Below are 13,162 nucleotides of genomic sequence, written 5' to 3'. Positions count from 1 at the left end.
GTTTGCAGAGTACTGAAGGAAAGAAACCATGTCCCAGGAGCAGTCTGCCTAACCAAGATGACAGCATAGGATAAATACAACAAAAGACATTCTCAACATGAAACAGCCACTTATGACACATTCATAAAGAATTTTACTTAATGATGGAAGCTAGACAACTCAAATATAATTCAAAATTAAAATTCAAGGGTGAAAAAGCCAAGGTAAAAAAATCATAGTGAGTACTGAATTCCAGTTAATTATATTCCAGTTAAATATAGAACTAGAATTAAACAAGTATAGGCCTTAATTACAAAACAGAATGTGAATGTTATAAAGCTCAAATTAGTAAAAATAATGTGTAATGAACAAAAATAGGGAGAGGACAGGAAGGTAGAGTATATATGCACATCATTCAAAACAGATCACGTGTAAGGTCTGAATAGAAATTTGCATCTTAAAATCATGAATCTAACCTTATGCTTTCCATAATCTCTCTACGGATCTTCCAAAATATACACTACTTCTTGCAGTGAAGTATACCTATTTGGAAGTTCTACAATTCTTTTAAGTACCTTTTAGTTTCCTTTCCTTTTTATACATTTAAGTAAAAATACTTTTAATCCTTTAGAGAGAAGAGAGAAGGGAGGGAGGAGGAAGTAGAAAGGGAAGGAAGGTGTATTTCTGGCTATCTAATGTATTATGGTGGTTATTGGAGGCGTGATTTTTTTTAATTTCTTCTTTGTATTTTAATTTTTTAAAAAAATTATTTTAAGATTTTATTTATTTATTTGACAGAGAGAGACACAGCAAGAGAAGGAACACAAGCAAGGGGAGTGGGAGAGGGAGAAGCAGGCTTCCTGCGGAGCAGGGAGCACAATGCGGGGCTCGATCCCACGACCCTGGGATAATGAACTGAGCTGAAGGCAGACGCTTAATGACTGAGCCACCCGGGCACCCCTTGTATTTTAATTTTTTATGATGAACTTATTATACAAGATAATAGTGATTTTTTTCTCTGTTGTAAACAATAAAATTAAAAGTAGACATAAAATAAAGATAAATAATCAAGGTTACAAGGGCATTGTACATCTTTCGGAAACTACAGAATTACGTTTGACCTACAAACAACACATCTGGATATCAAGGTCATAGTTCATAGATTTTGAGCCAAGATCCTCTGGGATCTTCTAACTTCTCATAAACAGAGTTGTGAGGTAGAAGTCTATTTTGTATTTTAGGACACAAACTAAGGTTCTGTGCATATTTAGGAAGTCTGATCTCCTGAGTAAACAAACCCAATGACCTCTACTCAGTCCCCATCTCCAACTGTCCCCTGCAAGAGCTGACCCTGCTAAGACACCCTCCTTTACACTCCGGACAGAGGCTTCAGTGCCTTGTACACAGCAGCAATGCAAATATTGTTGAGTGACGAATGGGGCATTCCCCTGACTGCTCTCATCTCTGTCAGTGTATCTGCAGGCTTCTGCCCACGCTTCGTTCTTTCCCTACCCGCCTACATGCAGGCATCCCCCAAGGGTGGTTCTCACTTCACTCCTCTTCTCAGTCTAATTTCCCTGAATTATCTCATCCACTCTCAAACTCTAGCTCCGGCTCCTCTTCTGAGCTCTAAACCTAAAATGGAAAGTATGTGCTAGACGTCTCTACAGCATCCTGAATCTGACGAGCTGAAGCTGAATTATCTTCCACCTGCCCCTCCCACCCCTGGCCTATCTCTCATCCCTCTTGCCAACCAGGCTCTCCCCTGATATCTCCAATGTGGGCAGTGGCAACACATTCGGCTTCCTGGTCACAGAGAATGAGAACCTGGGAGTTGTCTTCAACTCCTTTCTTGACCTGTGTCTACTCCTTTTATACCTCCATAATGTCTCTCACACACATTCCGTCCTTCCTGCCCACACGGACATCATCTAATGTAAAAGCAGTACACTGTGATGAAAACAATAGCAGGTCTAGACTCAAAAGACCTAGGATTTGAGTACCAGCTTTGCCCTGAATTTCCTTTGAGACCTTATACACACTGCCTAACATATTTTTAGTATAAATCTTTAAATCACAGGACAACTCTAAAGGATACATACATACATATATATAGTTTAGGAACAGTGTTATTATATATACTGTATGTGACACACACATTCACACATAGGTGTCTATATAAACACATGCACACACGCAAACATGTATGATATATATACAAATACAAATGAAAGACATTATTATTATCTAGGCTGTTATAATATCTCATCTGATCTTGGACAAAAATGTTCAATTTTAGGGGTGCCTGGGTGGCCCAGTCATTTGAGCATCTGACCCCTGACTTTGGCTCAGGTCATGATCTAAGGGTCTTGAGATCGAGCCCTGAGTCGGGCTCTGTGCTGAGCATGGAGCCTGCTTAAGATTCTCTCTCCCTCTCTCTCTGACCCTCCCCCCACTCAGAAGCATGCACTTGCTCTCTCTCTCTCAAAAATAATTTTTAAAAATGCTCAATTTTAATATCTCAGTTCTCCAGGCAACCTTTTACCCTGAATGAAGAATTATTTTATTAAAACATCATTTTCTTTCTTTTAATGGTCTGCAACTTGTTCTCCTTTGCCAAAAGAATAAAACCAAAACTCCTTAGCATGGATTTCAAAGTGCTCCTTTATCTGAACCCACCTTAGCTTTCTGACCTCATCTGCTACTATGTACCCTCTATCATCCATGTTCTCTCAAGGCACAGACCTATAATTTCCTTTCCCCCAATACACCCTGCATTTATACTGTTTCCTCCAGTCTAGAATTTCCATTTAGGAAACCTCTCTTTCAAGGTCCAATTCAAATATCACCTTCTCAATAATACCTCCACTGATCTTCATCAAGGTTAAGTGGCCCATATTTTACCTTGTAAATGGAAGAATCTTTACAATTCTCTCTTGAACTAGATTATAAACTCCAGAAGGACCAAGACAATGGGTGTATTCACCTTTGACTCCATTATCTGTCAAGTCTAATACACAGTATATTACACATTTAATGAATGTGTGTAGAACTGAATTGCACGAATAGGCTCGTTTAAGTCTTTTAATTTCAAAGAAGATTTAGAAGCATATAAAAAGTTAAAACTATATTTTATGGTTAAAATGTATAACCAATAATTAACTAGGTGTGGGTAGCTTTTTAAATGAAAATGGTGGGGAAAAAGTTTAAACTACATTAAGCTTCAAGCTAAACAAAAATATTGTTTGGTGCTCCCTCTGCTGGCTTTGCAGCAGCAAGTTAGGAATGTTGAACAATAACACTACAAACACTGTTTACAAAGTAAACATATATTCAGCTCATCTGCTCCCTGTATATACCTCCTACAAATAACCAGAGTTGAAATTTTTAATTGAGTTCATTCGGAAATAACACTATCTGTAAAAAAGTTGGTCTAACAAAATTGTAAAAGAGACAAAACTGATCTTACAATTTCAGCGGTAGTAATTACTGTCAGAATTCCTGTTTATACCTTTTTTGTTTTTTAGTTAAACCACCTATTTTATGTATAAGCAATTTTAAATTTTAGCTTAAACTGAGAAATAAAGTAGGATGAGATCTTTTGTTTCCAAAATAATTTATAGTTTTTTAAAAACCGATGAGGAACATAAGAGGTTAAATTCTCCCTGTGTTTCTAAACAGAGTTATTCTGAGTACCCTGAAGGCATTTAATTCCAAAACAGGAAGCCACATAGAGGAACACTTGGTTACACTAATGTTATGCAGATCTTCTAGAACATACTTTTCTAAACACTTGCTGAAAGAACCTTTTCTATACTGCACGCTATCACATGAAGTTGGAAAAGGGTCCCACAGATACCATAGTGCATTTACTACTCAAATTGCCCTTTATTACTTCTCTATTTTCCTCCACTTTTCTTACTTTAAATGGTCTTCTGCTTGCTCAAAGAAACAGTGGTAAGAAAATCAGGTTGGCGTTGGGAAATGTTTATTCACACCACACACTCCAGTTGTTTTGGCATATGTGTGCATAAAAGCTTTGATATGGCTTAGAGGAGTCAATTTAAAAAGAAATTATTTAGAACTGATATTTCAGAAAGATTAACCTGAGGCAAGTAGAAACGCCACTGTTAAAGGTTACTGTCTTTTCTCACAAATTCGTGTTTTCTGTGCTTTTAAGTGTACTATAAAATCTCTTTAAACTAAAACATGTTAAATGAGATCTCACCCTTGTCGTTGAACAAAGAAAAACAGTAAACTATAGGTAAGTGGGCAGAGCGGTGGATTTATGTAATTAAGTGGCATAGACGCTAGAGCTACCTCTGTTACTAAGCAAATCACTTATATGGTAGGCTCCATTTCCCGACCTTCAGACTACTAGTGATCAGCAAGATGCTACCTATGATTCTGTGACTCAACAGATGAACTAGATCCTAGGTCCACTTTAAGTTACAGGTATAAGGCAGGAAAAAAAAAAAGGTGAGTGCTTTTTTCATATGCCATTTGATTTCACATGCCATTTCAATACCATCCATGTTTAAAAAGAGCTCTTTTTCTTAGTTCCTATCCTAGTTTATATTGTTATGTTTTAAAGAAAGTAAATGATCACTGAGCAGTTATCCTTCTGTGTTGGAAATTAAGGTTTCATGCACATTCTTGATTATCCATAAAACTGAAATGCAGTAATATTAAAAGCAGTAATATTAAAGGTCTAGTCAGAAGAAGCCAAATAGAAAAAAAGAATCAATATATTTGGATCTGTTTATGGTTACTTTCAAAGAATTTATGAAAATATTTATTCCATTCTTAACATTAGGCAGTAAGAATTTTGTTGAAATCAGCTTGAGAATGTCAAAATAGTATTTTTAATCTATTCTGCAGAACTTGGAAATTATTTTTCCTTAAGAAATTGCCATGTGTTGGGGCGCCTGGGTGGCTCAGTTAGTTAAGCGTCTGCCTTTGGCTCAGATCATGATCCCAGGGTTCTGGGATCAAGTCCCACATCAGGCTCCCTGATCTGCGGGGAGCCTGCTTCTCCCTCTGCCTCTGCCCTACCCCCACTTGTGCTCTCTCTGTCTCTCTCAAATAAATAAATAAGAATGTTAAGAAAAAAAGAAAGAAGGGAAGAAAGAAAGGAAGGAAGGAAGAAAGGAAGGAAGGAAGGAAGGAAGGAAGGAAGGAAGGAAGGAAGGAAGGAAGGAAGGAAGGGAAAGAAAGAAAGAAAGTCGCCACGTGAACAAGAACAAGGGTTTAGCCATGACAGTACGCTAGTGACAGCATTCTTGTGCTGGGATTCACACCGTTTGCCCCCACCCTCCAAGGGATTGCTGAGAGACAGACTGGTTGGTGACTAGGTGCCTCCCTGTTAGGCCAAAGGACAACAACAGCCAGGCCCAGAGGAGGAAGGAGAAGGTCAGAGCACAGAGGGTATTCCCAGGCTCACCGAGACTCTGTCATCCAATGCGTGGCAACCTCTAAAATGATGAGTTGCTGTCTTTTGAGCAGGGCTGTCAAATCACTGGATTTGTTTTTGGAAATTCAGCTCATGAATATGTCCTCTAACGTTCAGAGGGCATCCTCACTGAAATGTATAATTACATATATGACTGTAGCAAAGAAACCCTTACATCCCAAAAGATTTAACAGCAATTCATCATACAGTGATTCATTTCACTTTAAATTATTGAATGCTCTATTCAAAAATAATACAACAAGGTTTCAGAGCTGTAAATTAGCTGGCAGTTAAACAATATCTTAAAAAGGCATTCTGAAGTGTGGAAGAAAAATATTCAGAATATGTGATTCATTTTCATTTAACATAATATATACCCAATGTTGAATGAACACAGGAAACTTATGATGTGGTTTGTTGTAAAATGAAAACAGTATCCAATAAAAGTTATGCTTTTTTCATTCCCTATGGTAATCCATTTACCTTATTAGCCAATACCAGTGCAGTAAACTACTGAGCAATTTCTGAACATTTCTGTAGAGAAAATTTCATTTCTGAATGAAATTACTGACATTTTCTAAGAAAATGTCAAGGAAGGCCATTTATCAGGCTCCAGCTGTGTTGATGTCATTATGTGCAAGTGTGTGACATCAAATGCTGACATTATTATGTGTTCCTCATAATAACTCAGTCCTTTCTAGACACTATGATGCAGTATGAACTGATAACAATCAACTCATGTTATGTCACGTTTCTTTCAAAACACCTACCTTGATAAATACTAGACATTTTGAAATAAAAATACATATAAATGAATATAAATTTATATTCTAGATGTTTTCCCCTAGAAAATAATAGTAAGAAGAAAAGATCTTATTGATGATCATTCAATATAATTTCACATAGAGCTTCAATGATAAGGCTTAAGTTCCGTGTCCCTTAAGATCAGCAGGTCTCTAAAGGTATACTTCATTAGACCCTTGCTTAAAAGTTAATTTAAGAAAATAATGGTGTTTAAGAAAAAACTGTTAGTTTTATTTATTTTTTAAAAGATTTTATTTATTTATTTGAGAGAGAGAGTGCAAGTGGGGGCGGGGTGGGGGGAGCAGGGGGAGGAAGCCGAGGGACAGGGACAAGCAGATGCTGAGCCGAGCACAGAGCCCAATGCCAGGCTTGATCTCACAACCCCAAGATAATGACCTGAGCTGAAAACAAGAGTTGGATGCTCAATGGACTGAGGAACCCAGGTGCCTCAAAACTGTTAGCTTTCAACTGTTACAACTCCATTTTGTCTATTGCCTTTAGTTAATCTCAATATGGCAGCCAAAACTAGTACAGTAACTGGTTAATTTACATCACTACTTAGTTTCACTGCAAAATCAAATGTTAAATCAGTTTCCTGAATATTATCCAGAAAAACAGATTACATGTATTTAATTTTTTATATTGACATTTTGTAACTGTACAAAGTTTGATCCAAAACCAACAGAAAATATTTTAGTATTATCTAAAAACATATTTTTATTTATTTTTAAAGATTTTATTTTAGAGAGAGAGCGAGAGCACAAGAGGGGGTAAGGGCAGAGGGAGAGGGAACGAGAGAATCCCAAGCAGACACCCCGCTGAGCAGGAAGCCCGATGTGGGGCTGGATCTCACCCTGAGATCATGACCTGAGCTGAAACCAAGAGTTGGATGCTTAACTGACTGAGCCAGCCAGGCGCCCCTTTTGTGCCTGTCTTATTATGTTCAATAATATGTTTTTAGAGGGATTTCAGCTCAGGTCATAATCTCAGACTGAGATGCAGCCCCATGTCGGGCTCCCTGCTCAGTGGGGAGTGTTCTTGGGATTCTCTCTCTCTCTCTCTGCCCCTCTTCCAGCTTGTGCACTCTCACTCTCTCTCTTTCTCTCTCTCTCTCTCAAATAAATAAATAAATCTTTAAAAAATTAAAAAAAATAAAGACACGAAAGAACATATAGTATGTGATATAGTTATATAAGGTTAAAAGAAAAGAGGCAAGGGCACCTGGCTGGCTTAGTTGGTGGAGCATATGACTCCTGATCTTGGGATTTTAAATCTGAGCCCCATGTTGGGTGTAGAAACTATTTAAAAATAAAATCTTTTAAAAAAACAAACAAAAAGAAACAGGAGGCAAAATAAGTCTACGTGTAAAGTCAGATTAGCATAACCATTGGAGAGCAAGTAGTGACTGAGAATGTCAAGAGGGGGGTCTATGGTTCTGGTAATGTTCTGTTTCTTTATCTAGATACATGGGTGTGATGGCTTTGTGAACGCTCACTGAGCTTAAAAAAACAAACAACAAAACAAAACAAAACAAAACAAAACAAAAAGGGCAGAAGCAGTAAGAGAGCCAGTGATGCCCATCCCGGGCATACTTGCATACACTAATTTAGAATGGATTTCAAAGATAAGTCAGGGAGGAGGGAGACAAGTGGAAAGCAGGACATGAGAGGAAAGCTGGGAAATGGATCTATTAACATACCAAAGATACATGGTAGAAAAAGAAAAAGAGGCAGGCAGTGCCTCTTTATCTAAGAGTGAATCCCAATCTCATAAGCACAGCATGAGAAAGCTAAACTGAGAGGTCCATGGGATAAGAGCTGGGACTATGGGCTCAGTGGGGTCCCTGTTATATTAGGGCCTCATTTTAGAACGCAAAGAGAATCGTAACTGTTGATCTCTATGTACCAGAAACTGTGCTAAAAGCTTCACAAAGAAATTATTTTACATTTTACTAGACCAAAGATACAGAAAGAGCTCAGAAGATGTTTATCAAATTTAATTACCATAATCCTTACATAATAGGTATTATTATCCTTGTCTGCAGATAAAGAACCTGAGGCCTGATAAGTTATTTGTGCACAGTTTTAAGAAAAAGCAAGTGGTGGAAAGGTTCGTCCCTTTTTTCTTCAGGAGTTGGGAAGAAAGAAGGAAAGAGGCAAAAGTAATCAACCCCTCCATTTTAATTTAATCCTTCTCCCTGCAAAATAATCATGATCTTGAGAAGGAATAGCTCAAGTCAGTTCAACATAGTGCCTATCATATTAGTCAAGGAGTTAGGATCCCCGAAACTAAAAGTTTTCAAACTGTGTGTGAGATGAGACCTACAAGCCAAAAAAAGAGGAGGACCAAGCCCTGGGATCTAACAGCTGCTTCCACAAAGCAGAGCTGAGCTGCGCATGTATTAGGAAAGGGTATCAGTACCCACTGTGGGAGGGACGGTCTCCCCAAGAGCACGCCACAGTCCTGTCCTTTAACGTCTTGCACCATATGAACTCCAAGCTGAAGTAAAACGCTTTGCAGAACTGTTCTCTGTAACTAAAAATAAATATAGATACAAATGTACCTATACATGAAGATACAGATACAGATATAAATAATCAAAACTATGCCTTGAGGGCGCCTGGGTGGCTCAGTTGGTTAAGCGACTGCCTTCGGCTCAGGTCATGATCCTGGAGTCCCGCGATCGAGTCCCGCATCGGGCTCCCTGCTCAGCAGGGAGTCTGCTTCTCCCTCTGACCTTCCCCCCCTCATGTACTCTTTCTCTCTCATTCTCTCTCTCAAATAAATAAAATCTTAAAAAAAAAATAAAAATAAAAATAATAAATAAATAGCAGTATACTATTTAAAAAAAAAACTATGCCTTGAAAATGTGTATAGGCCAAGTGTGGTCAATATTTTTATATTTTAGAAATTTCATTTAAGTCTCTAAAAGAGCACAATTTAACAATGTTTACTATTGTACTCTTAATAATACTTGATTTACTTATTTGGAATCTCGAAAACAAAGTTTCTTTTTCTTTTCTTTTTCTTTTTTTTTTCACTAGGCAAAGAACTTTGTTAACCTTGTTTCAAACTTTATTCCCAGGCTTCTTCAGCTTAACTTAACTGCAAAGAATGAATTGGGTATAAGCAAAAACTGAAAAGAGCTGCAGTGTCCAAGGGACTTAGGCTTAAAAATATTAGAGATCTACATTTTATCAGACCATGAACAAAATTTTAAAAAGCAGCCATAATATAAAATAGCAGCTCCCAGTAACTTCTTCAAGTTTTATCTTCTTCAGAACTTGACTCAACTCAATTTGCTTCATTCTTGGAAGCTTCCTCTGAATTCTCCACAAGATCTGGAACTTCATCATCATCATGCTCTCTGGTAGCACGTGGTGCTTTTCCATCCACAGATTGTTTGGGCAGAGGTTCAGCCAGTCTCCTTCAACTAGTCAGACTGTCTGCACCGAGTTGGTTTAAGACCCTGGGTAGCATTTCTGTCAGCTGCTTTGTCTCAGCATGGCCTGTAATGGTGGAAGTGTTCAATGCCAGGGATGCCTGAACTTTAGGATTGTTAAAACTAGATCACTGTTCCTTGGTTCGTGAACATATTCACTTCTTCAAAACCATTTCTCAAAAAACAGAGATACTGTTTACCCCTAACTTCTTTAAGGAAAACTAAAGTTTTTTGGGGGTGCCTGGGTGGCTCAGATGGTTAAGCATCTGCCCTCGGCTCGGGTCATGATCCCAGGGTCCTGGGATCCAACTCCATGTCCGGCTCCTGGCTCAGCGAGGAGCCTGCTTCTCCCTCTGCCTCTCCCCCTGCTCATGCTCTCTATCTCTGTGTCTTGAATGAATAAATAAAATCTTTAAAAAAAATTTTTAAAAAAAGGAGAACTAAAGTTTTTTATCATCTTGTGTAGCCATTCTATGAATCACCTTCTTTTGGTGAGCAGTTCCTTTCCCACCAATGCTCACTTGTGCTTGCAGTTTCTCCTGGTTTATGATAGTTCCTTCCATCTTGAAACAGAAATGGGACCACATGGGGGACTAGTCGGTGCTCAGGGGGTCTCTGGCGGACAAGGTGAGATTAAGTGCACACACACAGGGGGATACAAGATGGCAGCTAAAGGCAAAGTTTCTTTTTTATATGACATTTTTCTAATTTGGCAAGCAATAGATTTTTTTCCTTCTGTTTCTAATGGAGTTGGCATCCAATAAGTATTGTGTCTAACTTTTTAATATCATCTGTGTCAGTAAGAATGAGCACAGGTCTAGAGGTAGTACTAAAGCATTTTCAGTCCACCCCCAATAGACTTATGGTGCAAGCAGGGTACTATAGTTTAAAATTACAAAACTCATAACTTCAATATGTTAGATCTCTTAATTATAGTATTGTAAATACAAATCCAAAACACATACCACATCTACATCTTAATATTTTCTGAAGAAATTCTCATAAAAAGAAAAATTAAAAAAAAAATAAAAATCCACCACAAAATGACTGAAGCTATATATTTCATGTGCCACAAATATTAAAATGTATGTCTTATAGCTATATTGAATGAAATTTGGTTCAACCAATTGATCAATACTTCCTGTAGCAAATTAATAAGAGAATTCATAAGGCACAAAACTTCAAGTATCAGGAAGATTGCTAAGTGTGCAAAGAAGTCTTAATGTGTCCACAGAACACTATTTCACTACTGCCTTCCATTAAAAAAAACACTAGGCACACCTGGCTGGCTCAGTTGGTTAAGCATCTGCCTTCGGCTCAGGTCATGATCCAAGGTCCTAGGATGGAGCCCCACATCAGGCTCCTTGCTCAGCGGGGAGCCTGCTTCTCCCTCTGCCTGCCACTCCCCTGGCTTGTGCTCTCTCTCTCTCACTCTTTCTCTCTGACAAATAAATAAATAAATCTTTAACCAAAAAGAAAGAAAAGAAGGAAGGAAGGAAGGAAGGAAGGAAGGAAGGAAGGAAGGAAGGAAGGAAGGAAGGAAGGAAGGAAGGAAGGAAGGAAGGAAGGAAGGAAAGAAAGGAAAGGAAAGGAAAGGAAAGGAAAGGAAAGGAAAGGAAAGGAAAGGAAAGGAAAGGAAAGGAAAGGAAAGGAAAGGAAAGGAAAGGAAAGGAAAAGAAAGAAAAGGAAAGGAAAGGAAAGGAAATGCTAGCTCCTGAAAAACATAAAAACGAGACTTGTGTACTAAGTATTCACTTTAAGGAACATTTGTCATTATTGATATGTAATAAGTAGAAATCTAATCTTATCAAAATCTCTTATAAGAAAAGTTAATCAAACTAAAACTCAGCACAGCCTATGTATACATATATTGAAATAGTCTTGGCACATAGTATCAGAAGGAACTGTACCTATCATGTCTCCTCCTAAAATATCCCTGATAGGCAATTTTCTAGTTGCTTTTGAATGTTCAACAACAGTTACATCAGTATCTCTAAAAAAGCCCATTCAACTTGGGGCACATAAAGCTATTAGGAAATTCTTCTCTATTTTTAGTAAAATTTGTCCTTTTTAAGCTTCCACCTACTGGTTTTATTCTGCCTCCATGGAAGCCAGGTGTGGCCATTTCCACTGTCAGTGGAAACGTCTGTGAAAATTCTGGGAAGGCTTCTTAAAAGGGAGGGGTGTGCCTTTCCCCCACATCATATCCATCCTCCTTCCTGCTGTCTAGGATAGGGATGTGACTGCAGGAGTTCCAGTAATTTACCATAAAGTGATCTTGAAGATGGAAATAATCATTCACTGAGGACATCACAGTTGGAGTCCTCAAAGACTTCATGGAGCTCTCTTTCTAGCCCTGGGTTATCCATCCCCAGATTTCATCTACACAAGAGAATACCCCTATGTGTGTACTTGTTACACAGAACTTAGGAACTTACTTCCTAACTCATATACTGAGTCTACAGATATCAATATTTTTTAAGATTTATTTATCTATATTAGAGAGAGAGAGAGCATGCACAAGCACGTGTGCATGCACATACGAGGCAGGGAGAGGCAGAGAGGAATAATCTTTAAGCAGACTCCCTGCTGAGCCTGGAGCCTGACATGAGCTCAATCCCATGACCCATGAGATCATGACCTGAGCTGAAACCAAGAATCAGACGCCCAACTGACTGAGTGACCCAGGTGCCCCAACATTTTCAATATTTGAAGAGCAATATCATATTCTACCTACATCCTCTTTACTTTACACTTCAACTTTTTCAGCTTCCTCATCATCTGGGTCACCCTCTTTTATATAGGCTCAAGCTTTTCAGAATCCTTCTTAAAAGTTTCAGAATAGAGGGGCACCTGGGTGGCTCAGTCAGTTAAGTGTCTGCCTTCAACTCAGGTCATGATCCCAGGGTCCTGGGATCGAGCCCTGCATTGGGATCCCTGCTGAGCGGGGAGCCTGCTTCTCCCTCTCCCTCTGCCTGCCGCTCCCCCTGCTTGTGCTCTCTCTCACTCACTCTGTCAAATAAAAAAATCTTAAAAAAAAAAAGCTTCAGAATAGAACCCAAGCATCTACCAGATGTGAGTTGACCAGTAGAAAAGAGAGGAATTATTCACTTCCTTTGTTGTCATTCCAAGACAGTCTTATGCATTAGCTTCTTCAGCAGTCCTCAAGGCTAAAGATTCATACCATGGTTATAGGTAGCCAAAACAATATCTAGTTTTTACTTTGTTTTGTTTTCCACTGCAAGGACCCTTAAACCAGACTTTCCCTGCTTTGTATATGTTTAGTAATTTGTTCTTTCTCTTTAATCTAGGTGTAAAATTTCAGATTTCTCCTTATTACATTTCTTTTTATAGTCCATTACTCCATGCAATGGAAATAAACCTTGAACCCCAATTTTTGTATTCCACCTAATTAACTATCCTTCTTCATTAGCTTCTATCATCTGCTTAGTTAGCAAGTGTTGTGTGTCCCCACCAAGTCCTTC

The 13,162-nt window shown here is 38.4% G+C and overlaps 1 protein-coding gene across 6 annotated transcripts in view; it reads right to left on the bottom strand.

Annotated features, from left to right (window-relative positions):
- ATP6AP1L (ATPase H+ transporting accessory protein 1 like) overlaps window positions 1-13,162 on the bottom strand; it is a 286,142-nt gene that overhangs the window by 180,375 nt on the left and 92,605 nt on the right. The window contains exon 3 of one of the 6 annotated variants that reach the window (XM_027605200.2): window positions 5,423-5,560. The exons of the other annotated variants lie outside the window; for them this stretch is intronic. The gene's annotated coding sequence lies outside the window, so the exon portion shown is untranslated. The remainder of the gene's footprint in view (window positions 1-5,422; window positions 5,561-13,162) is intronic. 6 annotated transcript variants of the gene reach the window in all.

This window comes from Zalophus californianus, chromosome 5 (genome assembly GCF_009762305.2).
Source record: "Zalophus californianus isolate mZalCal1 chromosome 5, mZalCal1.pri.v2, whole genome shotgun sequence".
NCBI lineage: Eukaryota > Metazoa > Chordata > Mammalia > Carnivora > Otariidae > Zalophus > Zalophus californianus.
This window is presented reverse-complemented; position numbering and strand designations above follow the sequence as displayed.